Here is a 26631-nt window from a genome sequence, read left to right as displayed (position 1 = left end):
AGCATACAACTTGTAAACATTTAGAAGAAAATAAGCTGATACACAAATCATGTCAAACTAATCTAACATCCTTCTTTGATAGGATAACAAGCCGCGAGGATACAAAGAAGCAGTAAATATGATATATCAACGTTAGTAAGTCTTTTGATATTGTTTCAAATGATCTTATAAATAAACTAGAGAAATATAGCTTAGACCAGTGGTTCTCAAACTTATTCAACTGTACCCCTCTTCTTTTTTTATCTAGCAGTTTTCATCCTCACCCCACCACACCAATACATCATATATATAGTAGCCCAATGGCTGAAACTCTGTAACACTGAAATGCTGGCTGTTTCCTCTGAGTCACGTCCTTCGCCTCCCGCCGTGGTGCTCGGCTGACTTCTGCACCGCTCAGCCAGGCTGTCGTGGAGGAGCAAGCGGCGCAAGAGGACATTTGGGCCTCGCACTCCCCATGCAGCACCCCCATGCTTCGGCTGAGCGGCACAGAGGTCAACCGAGCACCACGGCGGGAGACGAAGGGGGGCGGGACATGCGGTGTGACAGCGGCTCCAGGCCCCGCCCCCTGGCCGTGAATGTCACTGCCCCACCCCCCTTCGCCTCCCACCATGGCGCTTGGCTGACTTCTGCGCCACTCAGCCAGACCGTTGTGTGGGAGCAAGTGGCACAAGTGACCATTTGGGCTCCGCGGTCCCCCGAGTGAGAGGCAGGAGGGGGAGGAGAGCTGAGAGAGAGAGGGAGGCAGTAGGAGGAGGGGGGAGAGAGAGAGAGACCCAAGGCTCAGGAGAAAAGACTGACGTGGAGGAGAGACCTGAAAATCCCATCTTATGATGGGCTAATTGGCTAGCATACCAATAAAAACCAACATGCAACTCCCACCAAATATTAAAATCAGCGATGCATTGATTCAAACAGAACCAACAATCCATTGTACCAAGAGCAAAAGCAAAGCAGTGATTGTGGTTAATGCTTACAATTACATGTCCACATTGCAGCATAGAAAATGTATTAACATAAAGATGGAAAAGATCTTGCATAATACACAAGCTTGCCAGAGAATGGAGAAAAAGCACAATGCCTTTTGAGCAAAATGGACAGAGCACCCACCACCCACCACCATGGACAGATATGTCAAAAGGAATCCGCGCTGCTAGCTATTCATTGCTGTGGGTAAAACATACAACAGTTAGCTTTTTTTCTTAAAGCTTCTCGTGCTCCCCCAGGATACATTCCATGTCCCCAAGTTCAAGAACTTGTGAACTAGATGAACCTACTCTAAGATGGGGCAGAATCGGTTGGAAAACCATACTCAAAGAGTAGTTATCAATGATGTGTTTGTTAATTCAGAGATAATACTGTAGGACTGGAGAATAGTAAACACTGTAACTATATTTAAGAAACAGAAAAATAACAGATCCAGGCGATTACAGATGTAATAGTATTCAATGTTTTGGAATACACTGTGAAGGAAAGCATGATTAAATTTACGGAGGTAAATGAAAAAGGGGATGTAATGTAACTTGGGTTTAAACCCACAGGTAGATTGTGCTAGAGAAACCTAATTTATTTCTTTGAGAAAGTAATTGACTTTATAGCTAAGGGAAACACAATACATTTAATATACCACATGGGAAACTTAGTTAAATTAGAGAAGATGGAGATTATCACAAGAACTGTAAAGTGGGTAAGTATTTTGCTAATGGGGAAAAAGCATCAGGTTGTGCTGAAACGTGAACTATCAGACTGGAGAGAGATCACCAATGGAATTCCTCATGGATCAATCTTGGGCCCAATCTTATTTAATATTTTTACTAATGACCCAACACAAAAAGGAAGAGTGTTAAAATAAAATTGGCTGACGATATAGGGGAGGTATCATCATACAGAGGAGGATTGGAATATGATACAGAAAAATCTGGATGACCTTGAATGCTGGAGTAACAGAAATAGGATGAAATTTAATAATGCAAAGTGCAAGATCAAGCATACAGGATCTAATAAGAATTTCTGCTACCACTGGGGACTTATAAACTGGAAGCAACTGAGAGAGTTGATTGATCAGAGGATGACAAAGAGCCATCAATATGATACATCTGCGTAAAAGGCAAATGTAATCCTAGGATGTACCAGATCAAACATTTTCAGTAGGGCCAGAAAAAAATTAATGGCATTCTACAAGGCACTTGTAAGACCTCATCTGAAATTCTGTAAACAATGTTCTGTGCAACCATGTTCGAGAGAGATTAATTCAAAGTGAAACAGGTCCAGAAAAGAACAATCAGTATTATCAGGGGGACAGAGAGACCACCAGAAAGATAAAAGAGAGTGTTGTTACAACAACAATGGACATAAACTGGCTATTAACAATTTCAAACTGGAAATTAGAAGAGGAGTGAGTGAATGTCCACCCAATAGGAGCTGTCAGAGCAAACAATGAGTTTTAAAATTAAAAAATGAGTTTTAAGAGAGAACTGGACAAACTTATGAGTGGGGTTGCATGATGGGGTTGCTCACTGTGGGTGCAAACAGGGCTCAATAAACCTAGAAGTTCCTTCCAATGTAAAGCTCATGTTTCAGAGTCAGCAAGGGATTTCCCTTCCTCTGCGTGCTTACCTTGCTAGTTTTTGCTCATATCCTCAAGGTCTAACTAATCCATATATGTAGCATCAGGAAGGAATTTTCTCCTAAATCAGATTAGCAATGACCGTGGGGTATTTTTGCCTTCCTTTGCAACATGTGAGTATCTGCTAAGATCATGTGAGTATAGCTTTGTGCAAGGTTTCAAAATGGAAGTGTGGACCGCTTTTGAATTGTTTAGGGATCCACAAATGAAAAACAGATAAAACACACTGCTCTATATTAAGAAGAGGTTCTTTTTTAAGGTTTTCTAATAATACATATATAATGGTGAATAATATAATTTAAAAAGTTTAAAGTGCTACCTTACCTTATGACGGCAATTTTTCAGAAAATAAAAAAATATATTATAATACTCTTAATAAAGAGTATTATATTATACTCTTTATTAAGATCATAAAATATAATTTATAGCCTAGAAAACATTAGCATCCTCTTAAACATTAGACTGACAGAAAAGGGTTAATACAAGGATTAATAGAATTAAATTAAGAAAAGGAAAATGTAGGACATAAATTCCAAACAATGGTATCTTCTGGATTGTGGAACAGGCTCCCAAAAGAACTGGGGGAACCTTGTCACTTGAGACAATAAGAGTGAGAGTTGCCAAAATACTAATAAGGTAATGTAAGGAATAATTCTGTACTCCCAAGGGTTGGACTGGCTAGCCTTTTACGACATTTCCACATATTCAATTATTACTTTCAGCGGGAAGCATAACATCTAATAAATACCAGACATCCTCTGTTTTCCTTTCTTGTGTTTCTTTAAGATATCAGAGGATGGCTGAGTAAAAGATCATATTATCACAACCAAATCTCTCTAATCTGATGAAGATAACTCCATAAAGCCTGATCCTATGAGGTGCTGAGCATTTCCTCCAGCAAGGCAGTGAGTACTCTAACTTCAATGATGGTAACTAGAGTTGAATGTGCTCTGCAAATTGTAGTAAATTGCAGTAGGGACTTTAAACATTGCAGGATGGAGTTCCATATCTCTACATTGGCACTGGCTACGTGAAATGTGAATGCAGGAAACAATTTTTTTTTTATCACAGAGAAAGATCTTGGGTGCTGAAAAAGGGGAGTTAAAGAGTGTGAGAAAACAAAAACCAAAAGCCAGATATGTTAAATGTTCATAGACCTCTGCAAATCTGAAGATATCCTAGCTCAAAGCAGGGAAACAAACATTTGGGTCTCCTAGCTCAGGCAGAAAGCCAACAAGTTCAGGCATGTTGCTTGAAAAGCAGGGTAAGACTGCTTCCTACTGACTGGGGCAGCGGACGGGAGGGGGAAACGCAGACTTACCCACTTCACTGTGTCCCAGTCCAGAGCCCTAACAATGGCACACACACACACACACACACACACACACACACACAGTACAAAGCTCAGAGAAATGTGTGGCAATAGTTAGCAGACTGTGTGGGGAAGGGCGGGGGGGAGGTTGTATTTCTACATATGCTAGTGATAAGACACAAAGCAAATAACAATTATGTGTTAACAGTGTTCCACTGGATCAATCCATTTTTTGCCTGAGTAGGGATGCCTCAATCTCTGCTGTTCTTTTTTCTCTTCATTAAAGAATTTCCCTCTCTTTAACATGACCAAATTCATGAATTTGCATGCTTCATTAATTTGGCACCTAATTAGGGATGTAATAGTGTAGTCAATTAATTGATTAACCGATAAGCAAAAGCTTATAGGTTAACGCTATAGACTGCACACATTCCACCCCCGCCAGTACAAGGCTGGCAAGCAACCTGGCTCAGTCCTGGCCCACGCTGGGTCCTGGACCTTCCCCACCATCAGATAGGGGCTGCTGCCACCCCGTGTTGCTGTCTCTATCAGCTGGTCTGCGAGGGGAACTACTTTTTAACTTGGCACCCCTTGTGGACCAGGTCCTGCCTGGCACTCTGAGTGGAGTGTCAGGGGGCTCCTTGGGAGTGGGACCAGAGCGCACTGCCTGCTGGCCTCACCCCTGCGACTATAGAATAGTTGAGTAACCGATAAGAATTCATGAGGTAAATCAACTATTCAATATTTAACATCCCCATCCGGAATCATACTGCATCTTATATTCATGCTATAAATATAATTCATTCATTCTCTATCTCTTGTTGCTACTGGTATTTCAAACTATGTTTGATTAAACTGGAAGCGAGAATTGCCTTGTAGGCAGGAGGCAATGTATTTAACAGAAGGGTGCCAACTTTGGCCATGGGTGAGGAAGTTGTAATGATAAAAAAAACACAGACCAAACAACCATCCTATTTGCAATGAAAGAAGCAGTTCAGTACTTTCTATCAAAATGAATGGGCTTTGCATAATTGATTCCAACATACTATTAGCCTAAGGTCTAAACTGCTCAAACCCAGAACTTATTAGCAATGCTACAAAGACTGAAAGGATAGAAAGAAACCATGCCATCTGCTGAAGGTTAGGTAGAGAATAACGTTGCTAATACAGTAAGAACTTGAAAAGTAGGACAGAGCTACTAAAAAGACATCTCTTGAATATATTTCAGTGTTCCTCACCTGTCTCACTAATGTAATATAAAACACACTCCTGTATTGTTTCAGAACTACCAAATACTGGGATGTGGAACTTTGCTAACCAGTACACTTGATCAGGGCTGGCCCTAGAGCAAATGGTGCCATTTGTAAAATTTTTGAATACTTTATTTGTATTGCATTTGTAACCCATTTCATGACTTTAATGCACGATTTATCCCTGTCACAGAAGATGATACATTTGCATGCTAGGATCTTTAAAGCTGTATTTATTGATGCCCCATATAAGCAACTAAAATTCATTTCCTCTAAGCGTTAGCTTATAAAATCTTTTTAATTTTAGAAATAAATGTAGTGACATCAAGAAATTGAATTGTGCACCAACATTAGTGGGCCAGTATTAAATAACATTACAGTACATAACAGCTTTAGAATGTTACCACTAGCCCTTTAGCTCAAAAGGTTGCTTTTCTCACTTTTGCCCTTGTGACCTGAAGCACAGCATCAGAGAGATCCAAAGACTGGCCAATGGCACTCGGAAGTGATAAAATATCAAGCAGTGTCAGTCAGTTGTTGGCCATTACCATTGTTGATTGAAGATACGTTTTAATGTCCCTGACCTTCAAAAAGCTGCTTTCATCACTTGCAACTGTTACTGTCAGCATGAGCAGAGTCCTCAAACCGTTAGGTGCTTTGTAATTCTGCATCATGAATGAATTGGAGAACACAGAATAGAGAGTGTCTGTGCTGCAAAACGTGACAGATGTTGTCCAGCTTGACACAGAGATCTTCATCACTGTAATCTGAACATTCATCAGGTGTCTGTGTAGTGAGGTGGAATGGCTGCCCACTGAGCTGGAGGGGAAGGAACCCCTCCCTGAACCTTGGTGGGTGGAGTCCTGCCCCACCTCACCATCAGGGCAGAAGTCAGGAGACAGGACAGGAGGTAGGCCCAGGACCCAGATGCCTGGCCCAAACTCCTGAGATGAGAGGCTGTTTCATACCTTAAGGAAACTGAAGACTGGTCAGGACCGCCGGGTCCATCTCGACCCAGATGAACTGCCAACCCTGATCAACATTCCGGCTCCCAATGACTCAGGGGGCCTGCTACTGAGCCAGGTATGGTCGGAGTTAGGAAGTAGCCCACTGCCTCTTGTAATGATCTCTGTGGCAAGAGAAAACCACTTCATCTTTTTATGGAAGCCTTTCAAGTGTCTGAAAACTGCTATCATGTCCTCCCCGTAGGGTATGTCTATACTACAGCGTTATTTCAAAATATCTTATTTCAAAATAGTTAATTCGAAATAAGTTATTTCAAAATAACGCGTCTACACACAAAATGCATTTCAAAATAGCGTTTTGCTATTTCGAAATAGCATGTCCACACTGAGTGGATGCTGAATCGCATTTAAGGTCGGCTGGAACCAGGTCCGGCAGGGCATCAGGTCAAGAGTGTCTTTGTGTGGCTGCTGCCTGAGGCTATCTGAGGCTTGTGCTTAAAGGGATACCACCACCCTGCCGCCCTCCCCCAGGGCAGCTGGTTCTCATGTTTCCCTGCTTGCTTGCCCACTTCCATGAGGGACAGTAAAGCATTTTGTCTCTGTGTATTCTGGTTGCCCTCACTCGGGACACCACAACACTCTGCACCATGGAGCCGGAACTTCCCCTGGGCACTCCGGTGCTTCTCTTGGATGCATTGCTGAGAGCCTGGCTGCACTTTCTGCAGGCTGCCTTCCGGGAGGTCCATCGTGGGGCTGTCAGTATCCAGGAGGCCCTGCAAAAGAGCTTCTACCCTGAGGAGTGCTAAGAACCTCCCTGGTCTGCCCCACTGGGGGCTTGTGCCTCATTCCTCCCTCACGTCCTTTCACTTGCCCCCTCCCCAACTCCCATTCCTGATGTAAAATAAAATATACATTTTTTCATAAACACGAACTGTCTTTATTTGGAGGGGGGGAACCAAGGGGAAGAAGGGGGAGGGGAAGCTCAGGTATGGGGGGGGTCTCGCTGGGCCAACTGTCTCACAGCACCTGGGGGGATGGGCAGGGGGTGGAGGAGGTGGAGGGAGAAGCAGGAGGAGGAGAAGGAGTGGGAGGAGGAGCGGTAGCTGGGGAGGCAGCAGGGGCTGGAGCAGCAGAAGGTAGCACACTCTACACCAGGGTCTGCAGGTGCTGGCAGAAGGCACGGCTCTGGGCAAGCTGCTCCCACCAGAGCTCCAGGTCTTCTTGCCCCCAGTTCTGGAGGGTGCAGTGCAGGGCTCACAGGGCCCCCAGATGCTGCTGTCGGTAACCCTCCACTGCACAGGTGGTCCTGACGAGCCCTTGGGTGCGGGAGCATGTCCCAGGTGGAGTGGTGCGCCCTGCACATGCAGCTGGTGCGGCTGTGGAGAAACAAGAGAAGTGGTCAGTTATCCCTGAGGACGCAGTGGGTGAAGCCCAGCCCCCCTCTGTGAGGTGAAGATGACTATTCCCTGCACCATCAGAGTCACTGTGCTGGCACAGAGGCAATGGTTGGAATGTCTGGCTATCCCCGTGAGTGGGAGCTGCCCCAAGACCGCACTAGTGCCCCTGTGCTGTGTATAGTGTGGGTGAGGTTGGGGGAGATGTTCCCTGCCTCTGTATAGAATGGCCTTGTGGAGGGAGGGCGTCCTGCTGTGTCCTGCCCCAGGGTCAGGAGCATGTCATGTCTCTTCAGACATGCATGTGGCTAACAGGCCAAGGCCCCTGTGTGGCAGCCAGCTGAGGCCACATGCCCAGGGGTGGCACGGTACATGCTCGCACGTGCACAGGTTGCTGTGTGATCTGTGGTAAACAAGGCCCATGCACGCAGTCCCTGGTCTCCCTCCCCACTCTCCAATAAGGGGACAGTGATGGCACTCACCCGTTGTTGCCGCCTCCCCGGATGACACTGGTGACGGGTCTGCTGGGAGGGCTTGGGGGTCCTGGCTCCATGGCACGCTCCCTCTGGGCTCCTACAGCTCCTGGTGCTTTTCCTCCATGCCCTGGTCAGGACCCTCTGCTCCAGGATCGATGATCCCCGGGGTGCACGGACCATCTCACCCCTCCCCCCGGATGTGATCCAGGGCGTCAAAATAGTGGCAGGTGTCTGGCCCTGTTTGAAAGCTGCTCCCAGCATAGGCCTGTCGCAGCTCCTTAATTTTCATGCGCACCTGCTCCTGGGTGCGCATGTGGCCTTTGGTGGCCAGACTGTAGATGGCCGTGTACCTCCATCTAGTGCGGAGATCATGGACATTGGAGGCATCCCCCCAAACCTCAATCAGTTCCATGATCTCCGCAGTGGACCAGGAAGGTGCCCGTCTTCCCCGGCCCCTGGCAGGCTCTTGGGAGCTGGGGGACTGGGCCTGGGGAGCAGTGGAGGGCTGGCTGGCACTGGCTGCCTGGGGCCACTGGGTCAGGGGCAGTGACTGCTGGCTCTGTGCTGGCAGGCCTGGAGCTAGCACAGACACTGTGGCCAGAGACTACCCCTTTAAGGGCTCCGGGGCTGGGGGAGAGGAGAGGAAGCTTTCCTGGTTGTGCCCAGAGTGGCCACCAGGGCCCCCTAGGAAGGGCTTAAGGCCCTCTAAAAATAACCATCTACACAGCATTTACTTCAAATTAGCTATTTCGAATTTAGCATTATTCCTCGTGGAATGAGGTTTACCAAATAGAAATAAGTGCTCAACTATTTCGAAATAATTTTGAAATAGTGTTTTGGATATGTAGATGCTAGGAAAGTTATTTCAGAATAACAGCTGTTATTTCAAAATAACTGTGCTGTGTAGACATACTCTTAGTCTCCTCTTTTCCAAATATTGGTTTAATTTTTTGTATGATATATTATCTAATTCAGTGATACACATGGCATTACATATAAAAGCATGTACACAATATAGTGCCAAAAATAACTAAAAGTAAAAACAGAACAGTAAAAGATTCTAAACACATAAGACAGCTGATAGGAACAGTGCTTTGTGAAAGCATGTGAATTATGACATGTTGTAGTTGATATCATATTGCAAAAATACATTTCCACATATCATTCTAGAACATCAAATGTTGCCTTATACTATAGAGAGTAAATGGACAGGCATCAAAGGCTTTCTTGGAAATGGTAAAAAAGGAAAATCATTAATCAAACATATTCTCTTGGCTCAGATTTTTCCAGGGAGTTATACTGATAGCATGCTCCTCTACCCTGTATTTTCAGCTTGGAAGGAGACATGATACTTTCACATCACTGATACTAGCTGTATTTACAAACTCACAGATAACAGGAGAGGTCCTAGAACACTAGAGAATGGCTACTAAAATGATTAGGGGTTTGGAACGGGTCCCATATGAGGAGAGGTTAAAGCAACTGGGACTTTTCAGTTTAGAAAAGAGAGACTGAGGGAGGATATGATAGAGGTCTATAAAATCATGAGTGGTGTGGAGAGGGCCGATAAAGAAAAGTTATTTATTAGTTCCCTAAATAGAAGAACTAGAGGACACCAAATGAAATTAATGGGTAGCAGGTTTAAAACTAATAAAAGAAAGTTCTTCTTCACACAGCGTGTAGTCAACCTGTGGAACTCCTTTCCAGAGGAGGCTGTGAAGGCTAGGACTATAATAGAGTTTAAAGAGAAGCTAGATAATTTCATGGAGGTTAGGTCCATAAAAGGCTATTAACCAGGGGATAAAATGGTGTCCTTGGCCTCTGTCTGTCAGAGGCTGGAGAGGGTTGGCAGGAGACAAATCGCTTGATCATTGTCTTCGGTCCACCCTCTTTGGGGCACCTGGTGCTGGCCACTGTCGGTAGACAGGATACTGGGCTAGATGGACCTTTGGTCTGACCCAGTACGGCCGTTCTTATGTTCTTATGCTGATGTAGTGTCGAATTTTAAAGGGGAAAAGGGAGGAGCAGGAGAACTATAAACAGTCATACTTACTTCAATACTTAGGAAACTACTAGTACAGTAATGCGTAAACCATTCAATTTGTGAATACCTGGAGGATGAAGAAGTATTGCAGCTAGCATTAATTTATTAATGCCAAACCACCATGATTTCCTTCTTTGAAAAAGTAATTGACTTAGTGGACAGAGGGACTATATGCAGTGGACATAATATAAATGGACTTCAGCAAAGCTTCTCAGACAGTCCTACATGACGTTCTGATGAGTAATGTGGAGAAATGTGGGTTTGGTGGATACATAACGGGTAAAAAAACTTCAAATAAAGAGTATTAATAAAATGTCAGATTTGATGGAGGTCTGTAGTAGGGATCCACAGGGCTGATTTTGTTTACTATCTTTTGTTAATGAGCTGGGTATAGGAATATCAAAACTGAAGATGACATAAAGCTATAGAGCAATTGTCAATACTTTAGAGGATGGAGCTAAAACTCAAAGAGATCTTGATAAACTGGAGAACTGGGCTATAGATAACAAAAGGAAATTTGAAAAAGACACGTGCTAGGTACTATACCTACAGAAGAAATGCCAAACACAAAAATACAAGATGGGGATAAAACTGGCTTGGCAGGAAGACTGCTAAAAAATATCTGGGAGTTGTGGTGGATCAGAATCTCAACATAAGTGAGCAGTCTCACACTTCCCTCCCCCCCTTCCCTCCTGCAAGAAAAGAAAAAGCAAATGCATTCTTAGGCTGCATTAACAAAGGCATAGCATGTAAATCACAGGAGATGACAGTACAGCTCTACTTGGCACTGGTTAGGTCTCCATTGGAGCACTGTGTCCAGTTTTGGTCACCAAAACAGAATGGATATAGAGAAAATGTAAAAGATCCAGAGGTAAGCAGCAAAGATGATCAAAAGGCTGGAATGCAAGCCTTCTGGACAAAGGCTGGAAAACCTGGTTATGGTAAATTGGAAAAGAGGGGATTAAGAGGGAACCCAATGCAGTTTTCAAACCCTTTAAAAGCTTCCATAAAAAGATGGAGAAAAGTTGTTCTCTCTTGCCACAGAGGATAGGACAAGAGGCCACAGGTTCACAGAATACTAGAACATTGAGACCTTGAGAGGTCATAGTGTCCAGGACCCTGCCCTCACGGCAGGACCAAGCACTGTCTGAACCATACCGGAAAGATGTCTATCAAACCTGCTCTTTATCTCCAGTGATGGAGATTCCACAACCTCCCTAGGCAATTTATTCCAGTGTTTAACCACCCCGACAGGAAGTTTTTCCTAATGTCCAACCAATACCTCCCTTGCTGCAATTTAAGACCATTGCTTCTTATCCTATCATAGAGGCCAAGGAGAACAATTTTTCTCCCTCCTACTTATAACACCCTTTTAGATACTTGAAAACCGCTATCACGTCCCCTCTCAGTCTTCTCCTTTCCAAACTCAACAAGCCCAGTTCTTTCAGTCTTCCCTCACAGGTCATGATTTAATCATTTTTATTGTTCTTCTCTGGACCTTGTCCAATTTTTCCACATCTTTCTTGAAATGTGGGGCCCAGAACTGGACACAATATTCCATTTGAGACCTAATCAGCACAGAGTAGAGCAAAAGAATTAATTCTTGTGTCTAGCTCACAACACTACTGTTAATGCATCCCAGAATCATGTTTGCTTTCTTTGCAACAGTGTCACACTTGGTACACTATGACCCCTAGATCCCTTTCTGCAGTACTCCGTCCCAGAAAGTCACTTCCCATTCTGTATGCGTGAAATGGATTGTTCCTTCTTAAATGGAACAATTTGCATTTATCCTTATTAAACTTCATCCTATTTACCTCAGACCTTTTCTCCAGCTTGTCCAGATCATTTTGAATTTTGACCCTATCCTCCAAAGTACTTGCAACTCCTCCCAGATTGGTATAATCTGCAAACTTAATAATTGTACTCTCTATGCCAATATCTAAATCTTTGATGAAGTTACTGAACAGAACTGGTCCCATAACAGGCCCCTACGGAGCCCCACTTGTTAGGCTCTTTGATCATGATTGTGAACCATTAAAAATTGTTGGGAATGGTTGTCGAGCCAGTTATGCACCCACCAATTAGGTTGTATTTCCCTAGTTTCTTGATAAGAAGGTCATGTGAGACCATGTCAAATGCCTTACTAAAGTCTAGGCATACCACATCTACCACTTCTTCTTTATCCACAAGACTCGTTATCCTATTAAAGAACACTATCATGTTGCTTTGACATTATTTGTTCTTTACAAATCCATGTTGGCTGTTACCTGTCACCTTATCATTTTCCAGTTGTTTGTAGATTAATTCCTTGATTACTTGCTCCATTATTTTCCCTGGCACAGAAATTAAACTGACTGCTCTGTAGTTTCATGGGTTGTTCTTATTTCCCTTTTTATAAATAGACACTATATTTGCCCTTTTCCAGTCTTCTGGAATCTCTCCCATCTTCCATGATTTTTCAAAGATGATAGCTAAAGGCTCAGATAACTCCTTTATCATCTCCTTGAGTATTCTAGGATGCACATCATCAGGCCCTGGTGATTTGAAGACATGTAACTTCTCTAAGTAATTTTAACTTGTTTTTTTAATTTTAACTTCTAAACCTACCCCCAAATTACAGCATAACAGATTTAGATTAAATCTCAGGAAAAACATCCTGCTCTCAAAATAGTAGGACAATGGCACAGAGTGCATACGGAGATTGTGGAAGCTCCTGCACTGGAGGTTTTCAAAAAAGAGACTTGATAGCCATATATGCTGAATTGTTTAGACCAGTGTTTCTTAAAGTGGTCCGTGGACCCACTCTGAGAACACTGCTAGTGGGCCGCTCCAGTTTACTTATCAGCTCTGCAGTCACAGACCTTCATGGCTCTCATTGGCTGCAGTTCACCATTTGCAGACAAGGGGAGCTGCAGGAAACAACAGCCCGGGTTTAGACACAACAAATCCTGCATCTTGGCAGTGTTGGATTATATGATACCTTCTCTCCCTATGACGCTATGATTCCATGCGCTCATACTATTGCTTAACTTCTAAAGTGCAAATGTGTGACAGAGACCCGAAAATGAGAGAGGATAATTTTTCTAGCAGGAAGTTTAAAACAATGGCACTTCACTAAGATTTCTGATAAACTCTGTTTCATTATACGACACTATGATTTAAGTAATTTACAACATTAAAAGTAATAAAAGTGTATGTGAGTATAGCGTAGGTAAATAGGTCTTCCATAAGGAAGGGCAATGGAGTTAATTGGAGGAGTGCAGGAATGATTGAAAGGAATTTGTAGGCACACATTTTCACAGGCATAATACATGCATTGGGCACTACAGAATAAGTAAGAGCAGCACCTGATTCTTTAGAGTTCTATTTAGCCAAACACATGTAAACAGATGTGCAGCAGTACATTAACAAATAAGAGCTTAGAAACTTTCTGGAAAAAAGACACTAGCTGACCAATCACACCTTACAAGGAACTACATCACACGGAACTGCCTCCCGCTCCAACTTTCAGAGAATTTATAAACTCTTCAGATGAAATGCCCATGTAGGAAGCACTGTGCTCACTCTCATTTTCGGCTTTGTTAGCTTACCAGTACTTTCAAAACTTGTTTCTTCCTCATCTTCCAGCCTTTCCCCACCACTTTCAAGTCAGTCTCAAAACGCAATGATCATTAAAACAATAAGTATGTCTGGCACAAGAAAACGTGCCTGGACTATTAACTATTCAGTAAGTACCTGGCACTGTATCCATCATATGGCATTCTGACATGAAAAGAAAAGCTTTAGAGCTCATTGAAAAGTACAAGCTTTTCGTACAAAAGAGTTAAAAGGGGCACGTTTGTCAGACACATAACAGTAGGCAAAGTCCTTTGTGGTGATGTTGATAGTCTCATCATTTGTGTAAGCTAATTCTCCTGTTTAGATACCACCTTTTTCAAATCGCAGATAAATTAACTCAACTTTAGCTAATGTGGTAATGATTTGTAGTGAGTGGCAGAAATTCCCCTGTAATTATGCATGAATTGATGTGTGATTTCCTAATGAGCTTAAGTGAAGAAATCATTATTTTGTGATAAATGCTTTATTTCTTAAAATGCTAGAAACACATTTCTAATAAATTTAATCAAGCTACTCTCTCACTCATGTAGCATTTGCAATTATTAAATATGCAGACTTATATACTGCCCTACTGCTTTGGTTGATTGCAGGATGTTAAAGTTCAGTATTTCATAAACAAGCCTGTAACAACTCACATTTTAAATCCCGGCCCAGAATCATGAATTATTTCATTTTGGAGTTCATTCACATTCTGTGTAGATTTCATCCCTGATTAGAGGTTGAATTCTTTTGCCATTTATTTATGAACTTACAAATGAAGTCAAGTGTATATTTTGGTGTGCACCCTCATGCTTTTAGATTTCAGCTGAGGCAGAGCACATCACAACAGAAAAAAGCTCATAATTGGAGTTAAAAAATAATCCTGGAAGCTATGAGTACCGTAGTCCACCAACACATCTGTTCTCTGTACACCCTACTCCTCCAGCTTGCACTGCAGGAATTCGTTGGAACATTCCACTTATATACCAAAGATTCATTACTACTGAAGCTCTGGGCTGAGGAAAATCAGAAAACTTCCTCAGTTTCTGGATAAAGGATTCTTGCCTGATGGACTTTTCATTTTGGTTAGTTCATACTTTTTCCGTCCCTATTCATCTTTTCAACAGAAAAATATCCACCTGGGGATAGGCAGGCTCATCCAAGCCAACTCCACCAAATCCAGAAGAGCTTCAGGCATGATTATTCTGCAACATCTTTAATTGCCCCACTGAAGAATAGCCAGTAGAAACTTTCCCCATATACATCAATGGGTCTGTACACGGGAATTTCTGCGGGGGGTGCTTTTTTGTGTGTGTAAATGTGGACCACAAGGGTGTAAAGGCACCTCCCATGGTCCCTCAAGTAAATGGGAAAATCTGCCCCAGCCTCCCCCCGGCTGGTCAGAGCACGGGAGAGGGAGATTCATGCAGCATGCCGCTTCTTCCTTCCCCTGGCCAGCTTGCTTACTTGGAGGACCTTAGGGGGTGCTCTCGCACCCTTCACACACACCCACCCACCCTCTCGTATGGGCATGATCAATTCAGACACCAGAACTAAGCTATTCTGAGCATCTCAAATGGGTTGGCCACTCATATGAAAGATATGTGACTAACCATGGCCAACACTGGGCTTCACCTAGCATAAAGAAAGGCCACACCTTCAGCTCTGATTTTTTTTTTTAGGGTTCTGCCTTCTACCTCCAATAATTCTTACATTAGAACTACATGAGGAAAAAAAGCCTAGAAGGAGATCTGGGAATCTGTCATGAAATTCCATATCTGGGAAAGACTTTTGTTCAGTTCTTCTTGAGAAGTAAGGTTACCATAGAGAAACTGAATCCAAGATTAGGGAGAAGGACCGAGGACTAAGCGCAGTCCAGTAGAATATCTTGGGCATAGTGAGGCTTTCCTTACAACGCCAGTTTTCTGTTCTAATTCTGAACAGTCTAGCTAATAGGGATTATCATTAGAACTGTAACTGACAAAAGGATCTCTCAATTGTGAAATATACATGAATATTTACCCTCAAGGTGGGACAAGCTGAGTTGTTTTAAACTCAAGTTATCAGGAAGCAAAGCAGAAATGTCTGACCTAAATTAATATTAGTATTTCTATTAAGTAAGGAAAGTGGCTTGGAATTAGTATTACTTCACTTGAGGTCACTATAACATACTATTAACACACAATTACAGTTGGGTAATTACTAATACATTGATTTTGCTTTGAACATAATGCCTTTTTAGTGAACTCCAAGCCACTTACATCATATATTTTAAAAGCATTTTATTATATGTGATATGTATCAGATTGTAAGATGCTGAGAAGTGTTATATGGCAACTGTACCTCCTCAATTCTTTTGGAAATGCAGTTACTGTATTTGTCTCCCTGACCACCATGAATTCCACAACTTTAGCAGTAACATTAGGATTTCTTCTCTCTGCAGAAAAAATATAATGGGGCTAATTTTCAAAGGGCCTCAACCCAGCCCCTTTATATTCATGCCAATCCAGTCTGATAAATGGACAGCTACATACCATCATTTAAGTAATTGGTCCTGCAAAATGAGAACCACATTATTTGCATGCTCAAAATTACCCATTCAAAAGGGGAGGATAGTTTCAAATATCAGGTCCAATAAATTATGTAAAATGTAACTAATCAGCCTATTTGTTAAATATTTTTTACCATAATTTATTTGTCAACTGTCTATCTCTATATCTAGATATCACCTTATAAGGCTTCGATCACCACAGTACCTGAGTGCACACAATTTCTACACAATCTCTGTGTAAGCCCCAAAGTTTGTGTCTGTCAACAACAGAAGTTCAGCCAAAAGATTTTACCTCACCCACCTTGTCTCACATTCTTTAATGTATTTTCCCCCCAAACATCCCTGTAAGATAGAGAAGGAAGTACTATTATCCTCATTTTACAAATGGATAACTGAGGCAGAGAGAGAGTCTAAGTGACTTGTATAAGGTCACACAGAAATCCTTTGGCAGTGCAAAGGACAGAATCTGGGTTTCTTAAGTCCCAGGCTAGCATCGTAATGACTTTCTCTCTACAACCTATTAGAAATGTAGACAATAAAAACTATAACAAAAAGAGTCCATCCATCTATCTTAATTCACAAACAGCTTGTCATTGAAAAACTTTTTGAAAAGGATATACAAAGTAATCCTTCAAAGTTTAGGTTTCATATCTGCCTATTTGAATTTTAAGGCTTTGTCCATATTAGCATCACTTTGCAACACAGAAATCCTGAGTACTGCAAAAATAGTGTATCTTACATCGATTTTCTCTGCCAGGTAGACCCGGCTTTCGATGCCCAAAGTCTGTCCCATTTGAGGTAAAGCCTTTACGTCACAGTCAATAATTATGCTAAATAGTGTAAGAAATATAGACAATGATAATACAGGCAAGAGTTTTCAAGGAGTCTAAGGGTATGTCTACACTACAGTGTTATTTCGAAATAATAGCTTATTTCGAAATAATGCATCTACACACAAAATGCACTTTGAAATAGCATTTTGCTATTTCAAAATAGCGTGTCCACACTGAGTGGACTCTGAATTGCATTTAAGGCTGGCCAGAACCAGTTCTGGCAGGGCACTAGGTCAGGACTTACTGCGTGGGGCTGCTGCCTGAGGCTACCTGAGGTCTGTGCTTAAAGGGACCTCCCGGACAGCCAGTTCTCAGGTTTCCCTCCTTGCTTGCCTACCTTGATGAGGGACAGCAAAGCATTTCGTCTCTGCGTGCTCTGGTTGCCCTCACTCGGGACACAACAGCACTTTGCAACATGGAGCCAGAGCTGCCCCTGGGCACTCTGATGCTTCTCTTAGACACGATGCTGTGAGCTTGGCTGCATTCTCTGCAGGCTGCCATCTGGGAGGTCTATCGGGGTGCTGTCAGTATCCAGGAGGCTCTGTGGGAGAGCTTCTACCCTGAGGAGCGCTAAGCCTCCCTGGTCTGCCCCACTGGGGGCTTGTGCCTCATTCCTCCCTCTTTCCACTTACCCCTCCCTAACCCCCGTTCCTGATGTCAAATAAAATACATGTATTTTCATGAACACAAACTCTCTTCATGAAAGGAGGAAAGAGGATGGGAGAGGGGAGGGGGAAACCTGACAGGAGGGAGCTGGAAGAGGGAAGCAAGGGGAAGAAGGGGGAGGAGAAGCTCAGGGCTCAGGGTTGTGGGGGGTCTCACCGAACCAACTTGCTTGTTATGCAAACCTGCTCCTGCATTCAAATGTGGCCTTTGGTGGCCAGGCTGGCAGCTATCCTGCCATAGATGGCCATGTTCCTCTGTCTAGGGCGGAGATCATGATCGCTGGGGACATCCCCCTGTAGTGGGGTAGAGTGGTCCCCCACTGAGCTGGAGGCAGAGGAACCCCTCCGGGAGCCATTTTGGGCCCAGCCTAACCCCGCCCCCCTCAGCTGACCGGAAGTCAAAGGGCGGGGCTAGGACTATAAGAAGGCTGCCAGGGAGCTCAGTCAGGCCCCAGCCTCTGAAGGATACGGAGGCCTGTCCGGAACTCCTGCCTGGGGAGAGTAGGACCAGGGCCGGGCCGCTCTCAGCGGCCTCCCCGGAGGCCAGCCAAGGCCTCCCTGCCAGGGCTACGGAGGCCAGGCCAAACCAGCCAGCAGAACCCCACCCCCCCCGGACTAGCCCGAGCTGGGGGACTGGCTGGAACCCCGATGGGTACTGGAACGTCGGGGCAGGATGAGCCCACGGGACGCTGCAGGACTCCAACCCCTTGACCCCTGGATTGGGCCGCCCGGACCCTGATGGGACGACACCGGCCTCAACTCCCCGACGAACCTGCTGAAGCTACAGGTACCTGGGAAGGGGGAGACGAGAGTGGCCCGGGGGTAGTCCGGGCGGCTCTCCGCCCGCAGCCAGCAAGTTACGGGCCGGAGCCCTGCTGAGCCAGTCGCAGCAGCACTGCTGCCATCAGGGCCCCTGGGCCGGGGCGCAGTGAGGTGGGTGGGCCTGCGCCCCCCCCGCCACCCCTTAACCGGGTGGCAGTCTCCCCCCTCACCGCTGCTGTTGCCGGCGCCCTCCCGGGCCCACTCCCAAAGGAGGGAGCGTCTACTAACAGGAGTTTGAGTGCGGCCACGCCTGACGTCAGGGCCTGGCCGCCATCTACCATCCGTGCCTCGGGCGGGAACTCTTAAAGGGACAGGACTAGAACGGTTGCCCTGCCCAAACTGTATGATACTAGACTGGCAAGTGGTGGGCTTATTTCTCTGCAACCCGGACCTGAAGCAAGGCCGGGCACGCGAACAATTACCTCTTGGCCCGACCGGAAGGAAGGCCGGGAAGAGACTCGCCCACCTGGACTAGTTTAAGGCGTGGTAACGCAGGGAGGCAGGCACGTCTCTCCCTGTGTTGGAGGTGGAGGAGCCACCTCCTGAAGGCCTACCAGCCTATCATAAACTACCCTCCCCCAGAAGGGGGGGGGGGAAAAGCTCAGACTGTTGTGGACATTGCCGGAGGGCGGTGTCCTGAAGGGGATCCGGCCACCTGCCCGCAGTGCTAATTCCCCCACTTGGCGGCAGGTGGCGCTGTCTCAAGTGGGAAGCCGCTACAAGATGGTGGAGAATGTGGGCACCTCGACCCCACCCCTGATGTAAGGGGCTGAGGGTATGTCTACACTAGAAAGTTAGTTCGAACTAACGGACGTTAGTTCGAACTAACTTTCCTATGCGCTACACTAGCGCTCCGTTAGTTCGAACTTAATTCGAACTAACGGAGCGCTTAGTTCGAACTAGGTAAACCTCATTTTACGAGGACTAACGCCTAGTTCGAACTAGCTAGTTCGAACTAAGGGCTGTGTAGCCCTTTAGTTCGAACTAGTGGGAGGCTAAGGCTTCCCAGGTTTCCCTGGTGGCCACTCTGGCCAACACCAGGGAAACTCTATTGCCCCCCTCCCGGCCCCGGAGCCCTTAAAGGGCCACGGGCTGGCTACTCACTTTGTGCCAGTTGCAAGGCTGCCAGCACCCGTGCCTGCACAGCCTGCACCTGCCACAGGATGAGCCAGCCATCCGAGGGCTCCCAGCCCTCCACTGCTCCCCACGACCAGCCTGGCGGCTCCCAGGAGCCTGCCCGGGGGCGCAAAAGGCGGGCGCCCGCCTGGTCAAGTGCGGAGATCGTGGACCTCATCGAGGTTTGGGGGGAAGCCTCAAATGTCCACGATCTCCGCACTAGCCACCGGAACGCGGCCGTCTACGGACGCATGGCTGCCAGCCTGGCCGCCAGGGGCCACCAGCGCAGCCGGGAGCAGGTGCGCTGCAAGATTAAAGACTTGCGGCAGTCCTACTCCCGGGCCTGCCTGCCAGGGGCTGACCCGGAGGCCTGCCCCCACTTCCATGCCCTGGACCGCATCCTGGGGCCTCATGCCGTCCCTGCCCCCCGGGACGTGATTGACCCCGGGGCAGAGGGACCGCTCCTGGACACCGAGGAGGAGGAAGAGGGCTCTGAGAGCCAGGAGCCTGCCGCCAGCCTTCCCAGGACCCGGGACCCCCGAGGCACCCCACAGAGCCGCTCGCCTGCATCATCAGAGGCCGGGGAGGCGTCCACCTGTGAGTACCCTCGTGTTCCCCTTATGTGTACGGGGGGCTGGGGCGAGAGGGAGCCCCGGGACCGTGCGCCTGGGCCTTGCCCACTACGGAGCAGCAGCTGGGGATCCTGCAGGGGCCCTGGCCTTGCAGAGGGGAGCTGGGTTTCACACACCTGGGCCCCTGGGGTAATTGACCGCTGGTCTTCTTGCACCACAGCTGCAGCACCGGGGACTGCAGGGCGCACCACACCGCCTGCAGCAGCCGCCCGCGCCCGGGCAAGCAGGACAGCCAGGAACCAGGAGGACTACCAGAGGCGGCATCTCCGGTTCCTGGACCGACAGCTCCGTCTCCAGGACCACTGGGTCCAGGAGGACCTCAGGCTGCGCCAGAGGAGTCTGGAGGCCCTGGAGGAGCAGGGCCGTGCCCTGCGAGGCCACCTCCAGAGCCTGCTAGACCGCTTTCCATTTCCTCCTCCCCCTGCTCCCCCTCTTACTCCCCCTCTTGCTCCCCCTGCTCCCCCTCTTGCTCCCCCTGCTCCCCCTCTTGCTCCCCCTCTTGCTCCCCCTGCTCCCCCTCTTGCTCCTCCTGCTCCCCCTCTTGCTCCTCCTGCTCCTCCTGCTTCCGCTCCTGCTTCCGCTCCTGCTTCCTCCACACCCCCTGTCCTCTCTGCCCCCCCCTCCACAACCATTCCCCACCGACGCCCCCGGACCCGCAGTGTGGCGAGACGGGAGAGGCACCCAGACTCCCACCCCTGAGCTTTCCTTTCCCTTCCTCCCTTCCCTCCCCTCCCCTTCCAGCTCCCTCGTCCCAGGTTTCCCCCTCCCTTCTCCCACCTTCATTCCTCCCTCCCCCACCCCAGTTCTCTGAAATAAACAGACGTTTTTGTTGGAAAAACAGGTGTCTTTATTGTACAGTAGATAGGGAGGGGAAAGGGGAAGGGGGGGGGTAGGGTGGAAGAAGGCCCCGGTGGGGCATGCAGGGAGAGGTCAGTCCTCCTCCTCCTCCACCTGGAAGCTGTCCCGCAGGGCTTCCCGGATCCGGATGGCCCCCCGCTGGGCTTCCCGGACGGCGGCGGTGCGGGGCTGACCGTAGTGTCCAGCCATGCGGTCAGCCTCAGCCATCCAGGCTGGCAAGAAAGCCTCCCCCTTCCGCTCACACAAATTGTGGAGCACACAACATGCCGCCACCACGGGAGGGATGTTGTGCTCGGCCAGGTCCAGACGGGTGAGGAGGCATCGAAAGCGGGCTTTCAGTCGCCCGAAGGCCCCCTCCACCACGATGCGGGCCCTGCTCAGCCTGTTATTGAAGGCCTGGCGGGAGGGATTGAGGTGTCCCGTGTAGGGCTTCATGAGCCAGGGCTGCAGTGGGTAGGCGGCATCCCCCACCAGGCAGACGGGCATGTCCACGTCCCCGACCCTGATGTGGCGGTCGGGGAAGAAGGTCCCGTCCTGCAGCCGCTGGCACACGGAGGAGTTCCGGTACACCCGGGCGTCGTGTGCTTTGCCGGACCAGCCCACATTTATGTCCGTCAACTGTCCCCGGTGGTCACACACGGCCTGCAGGATGACGGAGAAGTACCCCTTGCGGTTCACGTACCGGGACGCCTGGTGTTCCGGGGCACGGATGGGGATGTGCGTCCCGTCGATGGCCCCCCCGCAGTTGGGGAAGCCGAGGGCGCCGAATCCCCGGATGACGGCATCCGGGTCGGCGAGGCGGACCACCCTGCGGAGCAGCACCCGGTTGATGGCCTTGACCACCTGCGGAGAGAGACACAGCAAAGCGTCAATCAGTGGGGCGCCCGGGTGGCTGGGAGCATTCATGCCCTGGCAGTGCCCCGCGCCCCACTCCCGGAAGCAACCCCCCTGGCGGCGTGTAGTACGGCCGGGACAGCCCGACCCCTCCGGTGCGGGGCGTTTTCGCCTCCTCCCGCCCCCCCCTTTGTCCCTGGGGCGGCCCATCCCCTCCTCGCAGCCCCCCTCCCCCCCGGCTCGGTGGCCGACGAGCGCCGTACCTGCATGAGCACTGCTCCGACAGTGGATCTCCCCACGCCGAACTGGTTCCCGACGGATCGGTAGCTGTCCGGCGTGGAGAGCTTCCAGAGGGCGATGGCCACCCGCTTCTGGAGGGGGATGGCGGGCCTCATGCGAGTGTCCCTTCTTTGCAGGGCAGGGGCGAGCCACTCGCAGAGCTCCAGGAAGGTGTCCCTCCTCATCCTAAAGTTCTGGGTCCACTGTCGGTCGTCCCAGCGCTCCAGGACGATGCGGTCCCACCAGTCGCTGCTGGTGTCCAGACGCCAGATGCGGCGGGGCACGCCGGTGCCGGGGCGCCGCCGCGGCTCCTCCACGGCCCCCAGGGCGGCCAGGCGGAGAGGCAGGGGGCTGACGTTCCCCAGGTGGTGCCAGGCAGCCTCGAGCCATTGCTGGCAGGCTTGCAGTAGCAAGTCCAGAACGTGCACCAGAAGGTGCAGGGCGAGCCGTGGCTCCATGTTGCCACCTGCGGCAGTACCCCCCGAAGGGAAGCACCGACACAGACGGGCACAGAGACCGACGCTTTGCTGTCCCTCGGCGAGGTTGGCAAGCAAGCAGGAAAAGCTGAGAACCGGCTGTCCAGGGGGGGTCCCTTTAAGCACGAGCCTCAGATAGCCTCAGACAGCAGCCACACAAAGCAACTGCTGACCTGATGCCCTGCCAGAACCGGTTTCAGCTGCCCTTAAATGCCCCCCTGCGTCCAATCAGTGTGGACGCGCTAGTTCGAACTAGCAAAACGCTAGTTCGAACTAGTTTTTAGTTCTAGATGCGCTAGTTCGAACTAGCTTAGTTCGAATTAACTAATTCGAACTAAGTTAGTTCGAACTAGCGCTGTAGTGTAGACGTACCCTGAGTGTGTACCTCAGTAGTTTAAAAAAAATTAATTTTGGGGGGGTTTAAGGGTTTTTTTTGGTGGTTGGGGTTTGTAGGGCGTCGGGGGGCGTTCTTGTTTGGTTCTCCAAAGCCAGGATGGAACTGGACAGTGTGGTGAGAGCGGTGGCGGAGCGCCAGAACCAACAGCTGCAACAACTGGTGGCCCGACACTGGCAGATGGCTCAGCAATTGGTCACCCAACACGGGCAGTTGGTACAGCAGCTAGGGCTTCAGTTCCAGCACCTCCAGGCGCTTCAACACCAGCACCTCCAACAATTGCTCAGCTCCTGGCCCCAGGCCCACAGGTCAGTGCCGCGCCCGTCCCCTGGGCCCGCCTACCCGGTTGGAGGGATTCGGACCCCGAGGGGTGAGGCTGAAAGTCCACCTGAAACTGACATGGGGCAAATGGACAAGCTTGGGCCTAGGGACGCTACTAGGCTAAGGGCTTGTTCCCCAACAACCCCACCAAGGACGCTCAGTCACGCACCTACTCCCCTGCCACGAACCCAGGCAGCTCCCTATATGGGACTGTTACCCGCAAAAGGCTGGGACCAGGGGATGACGGAACCTCCCAAGGGGTGGCAAGGGAGCTGTCTGGAAGTGGGATGCGACTATGGTCCGATGGGACCCGAGCAGATCTACATCCTGCCGGTCAACCAGGTGGAATTTGTGCTCCAAGCACCGACGGATGCGGACAAGGTAGCCGTCCTTCTGGACTCGGGCTGTGCGCAGACGCTTGTTCGACAGGACATCCTTCCTGAGGGCCTGAAGCCAGAGGGAGAGCTGTACCTGCGGTGTGTACATGGCGACGTGAAGGCTTATCCCCATGCAAAGGTCAGACTCACCATCCAAGGGAGGTCAGCAGAAATGGTCATTGGGGTAGTGGCAACACTCCCCTAGCCGATTGTTTTAGGCCGAGACTGGCCCGGATTCGCAGATCTGATGCGCGAAGCTACTATAAGGGCTCCGGCCGGTCACGGAAAAGTGGAAGGAACCCTTCTGGGGGAAACGCCACCTGAGGACCAGCCCGAGGAGTCAAGTGAGGACGGGGAGCACCAGGGGGCAAAGGCAGGTGAATTGCCTGACCATGCCCAGGCACCGGCGGAGGCCAGTGCCCAGGCCCTAGCCCTAACAGACTTTCCCCGGGACCAGAGGGAGGACCCCACCCTGAGGGCAGCATATGAGCAGGTAGCCGCGATCGATGGCACCGTGGTGGATCCCCAGAGGGCATCCCACTGGCCCCACTTCGAAATGAAAGGCGACCGCCTCTATCGGATGGTGCAAGACCCCCAGTCTCAAGAGGTCAAGACCCAGATCCTTGTTCCCCGGGTTCATTGCCAGGCAGTATTGCAATTGGCCCACGATATTCCGGCCGCTGGCCACCTGGGGCTGAAAAAACGTTGGCGAGAGTACTATCCCGGTTCTTTTGGCCCGGGGTGCACCGGGAAGTACGAGACTATTGCCAATCTTGCCCAAACTGCCAGCTAGCCTCCGACCCGGGAGTGCCACGGGCCCTGTCAGGCTCCTGGGAACTGGCAGACTGCTCCTGGGGAGCGTAGAGGGCTAGCTGCCAGTGGCTTGCTGGCTCATGTTTTGGGGCCACTAGGTCAGGGGCAGTGACTGCTGGCTCTGGGCTGGCAGGCTTAGAGCTGGCACAGGAATGTGGCCAAAGTCTACCCCTTTAAGGGCTCCAGGGAGAGGGGGAGGGAGAGAAGTTTTCTTGGTTGAGGCTGGAGTGGCCACCAGGGCACCCTGGGAAGGCTGGAGGCCCCCTATTTCGAAATAAGTGTCTACATAGCATTTATTTCGAAATAGCTATTTCGAATTTGGCATTATTCCTCGGAGAATGAGGTTTACCAAATTCAAAATAAGCGCTCCGCTATTTCAAATTTATTTCGAAATAGCGGTTTGGCTGTGTAGACACTAGGAAAGTTATTTCAAAATAAGGGCTGTGTGACGGGGCGCTCCCGCCCCGCACTCAGGGCGCTCGGGGGGACGCCGGGTGGACACACCGGGGAGCGGGGAGCCCGGACGGGCCCAGCACGTCGGGCTGCGCGGACGCACCAGGACCCGGTGTGGGGAGCGCCGGGAGGCAAAGGGTGCCGACAGACAAGGCCCAGGAGGGAGGGGCCAGAGAGGCGCGGGCTGATGAGGTCACGGGGGAAGGGAGGCTCAGGGGCATCGCGAAGGAAGTGACGGACAGGGGGAGCGGAGCCGGCGGGGGATTTAAACCTGGGGCCGGCACTGCAAAGGGGGGGGAGGAGAACGGAGTGGCAGGGAGGAAGGAGAAGGGAGAGGTGAGGCCGGATAACGCGGCAGAGGCGGGCCTGGAGGCCTGGTGGAGTAGGAAGCGGCCCAGGGCAGGGTCGTGGAGCCCGTGAGCAGGTGTGTTTTGGGGCACTTCCCCCATCCGCTAGGGAGGGACTGTGGGTCCCTGCCTTCAGGGCCCTGGGCCGGGGTTCGGAGAGGGGGCGGGCCCGAACCCCCCTACTCCGCTGACCGACGGATCTAGCTCGGGGTGAATACTCAAGCGAACGGAATAGAGGGCCATCGGCCGTGTTGTTGGCTCACTGTGACGGACTAGTTTACAGGCTGTTATTTCGAAATAACTTTGCAGTGTAGACATACCCTAAGGGAGTTAAGCATCTGACTCTTAGGGTATGTCTACACTACCCCGCTAGTTCGAACTAGCAGGGTAATGTATGCATACCGAACTTGCTAATGAAGCCCGGGATTTGAATTTCCCGGGCTTCATTAGCATAAAGCCGGTGCCGCCATTTTTAAAAGCCGGCTAGTGCGAACCCCGTGCTGCGCGGCTACACGCGGCACGGGCTAGATAGTTCGAACTACGTTCCACGAGGAGTACAGATAGTTCGGAATGGCTACGTAGTTCGAACTATCTAGCCCGTGCCGCGTGTAGCCGCGCGGCACGGGGTTCGCACTAGCCGGCTTTTAAAAATGGCGGCGCCGGCTTTATGCTAATGAAGCCCGGGAAATTCAAATCCCGGGCTTCATTAGCAAGTTCGGTATGCATACATTACCCCACTAGTTCGAACTAGCGGGGTAGTGTAGACATACCCTTAGTGAGCTTCAGTGGGACTCTAGGCATCTATTTTTCTTATGCTCTTTCAAAAACACAACCATAGCATCAAACCAAAAATTAACTTCTTGTACAAAAATGTAGGGGTAGATGACTTGGATTTTTGTTTCCCTTCTGTTCCCGCAACACCAACATTTCTGATTAATGTTTACATGATTAGAGGATGGAATAATACGTTAGTATAGCATTACTTTCCATAGTATTTCTTTTAAACAAGGAAAATGCAGGACAATGTAGCACTTTAAAGACTAACAAGATGGTTTATTAGATGATGAGCTTTCGTGGGCCAGACCCACTTCCTCAGATCAAATAGTGGAAGAAAGTAGTCACAACCGTATATATGGTTGTGACTACTTTCTTCCACTATTTGATCTGAGGAAGTGGGTCTGGCCCACGAAAGCTCA

At 49.0% G+C, this 26631-nt stretch overlaps 2 long non-coding RNA genes across 6 annotated transcripts in view; one reads left to right on the top strand and one right to left on the bottom strand.

Moving 5' to 3' along the window:
- LOC142829601 (uncharacterized) overlaps positions 1-26631 on the bottom strand; it is a 251947-nt gene that overhangs the window by 73242 nt on the left and 152074 nt on the right. Inside the window, exon 1 of one of the 5 annotated variants that reach the window (XR_012904163.1) lies at positions 3945-4015. The exons of the other annotated variants lie outside the window; for them this stretch is intronic. This is a non-coding gene — a long non-coding RNA (uncharacterized LOC142829601). Of the gene's footprint in view, positions 1-3944; positions 4016-26631 lie in introns of those variants that run through there. 5 annotated transcript variants of the gene reach the window in all.
- The window catches only part of LOC112546043 (uncharacterized), a 33274-nt gene continuing 10049 nt past the window's right edge, over positions 3407-26631 (top strand). The window contains exon 1 of the long non-coding RNA XR_003089676.2: positions 3407-3528. This is a non-coding gene — a long non-coding RNA (uncharacterized LOC112546043). The remainder of the gene's footprint in view (positions 3529-26631) is intronic.

This window comes from Pelodiscus sinensis, chromosome 5, assembly GCF_049634645.1.
Source record: "Pelodiscus sinensis isolate JC-2024 chromosome 5, ASM4963464v1, whole genome shotgun sequence".
Lineage (NCBI taxonomy): Eukaryota > Metazoa > Chordata > Testudines > Trionychidae > Pelodiscus > Pelodiscus sinensis.
This window is presented reverse-complemented; position numbering and strand designations above follow the sequence as displayed.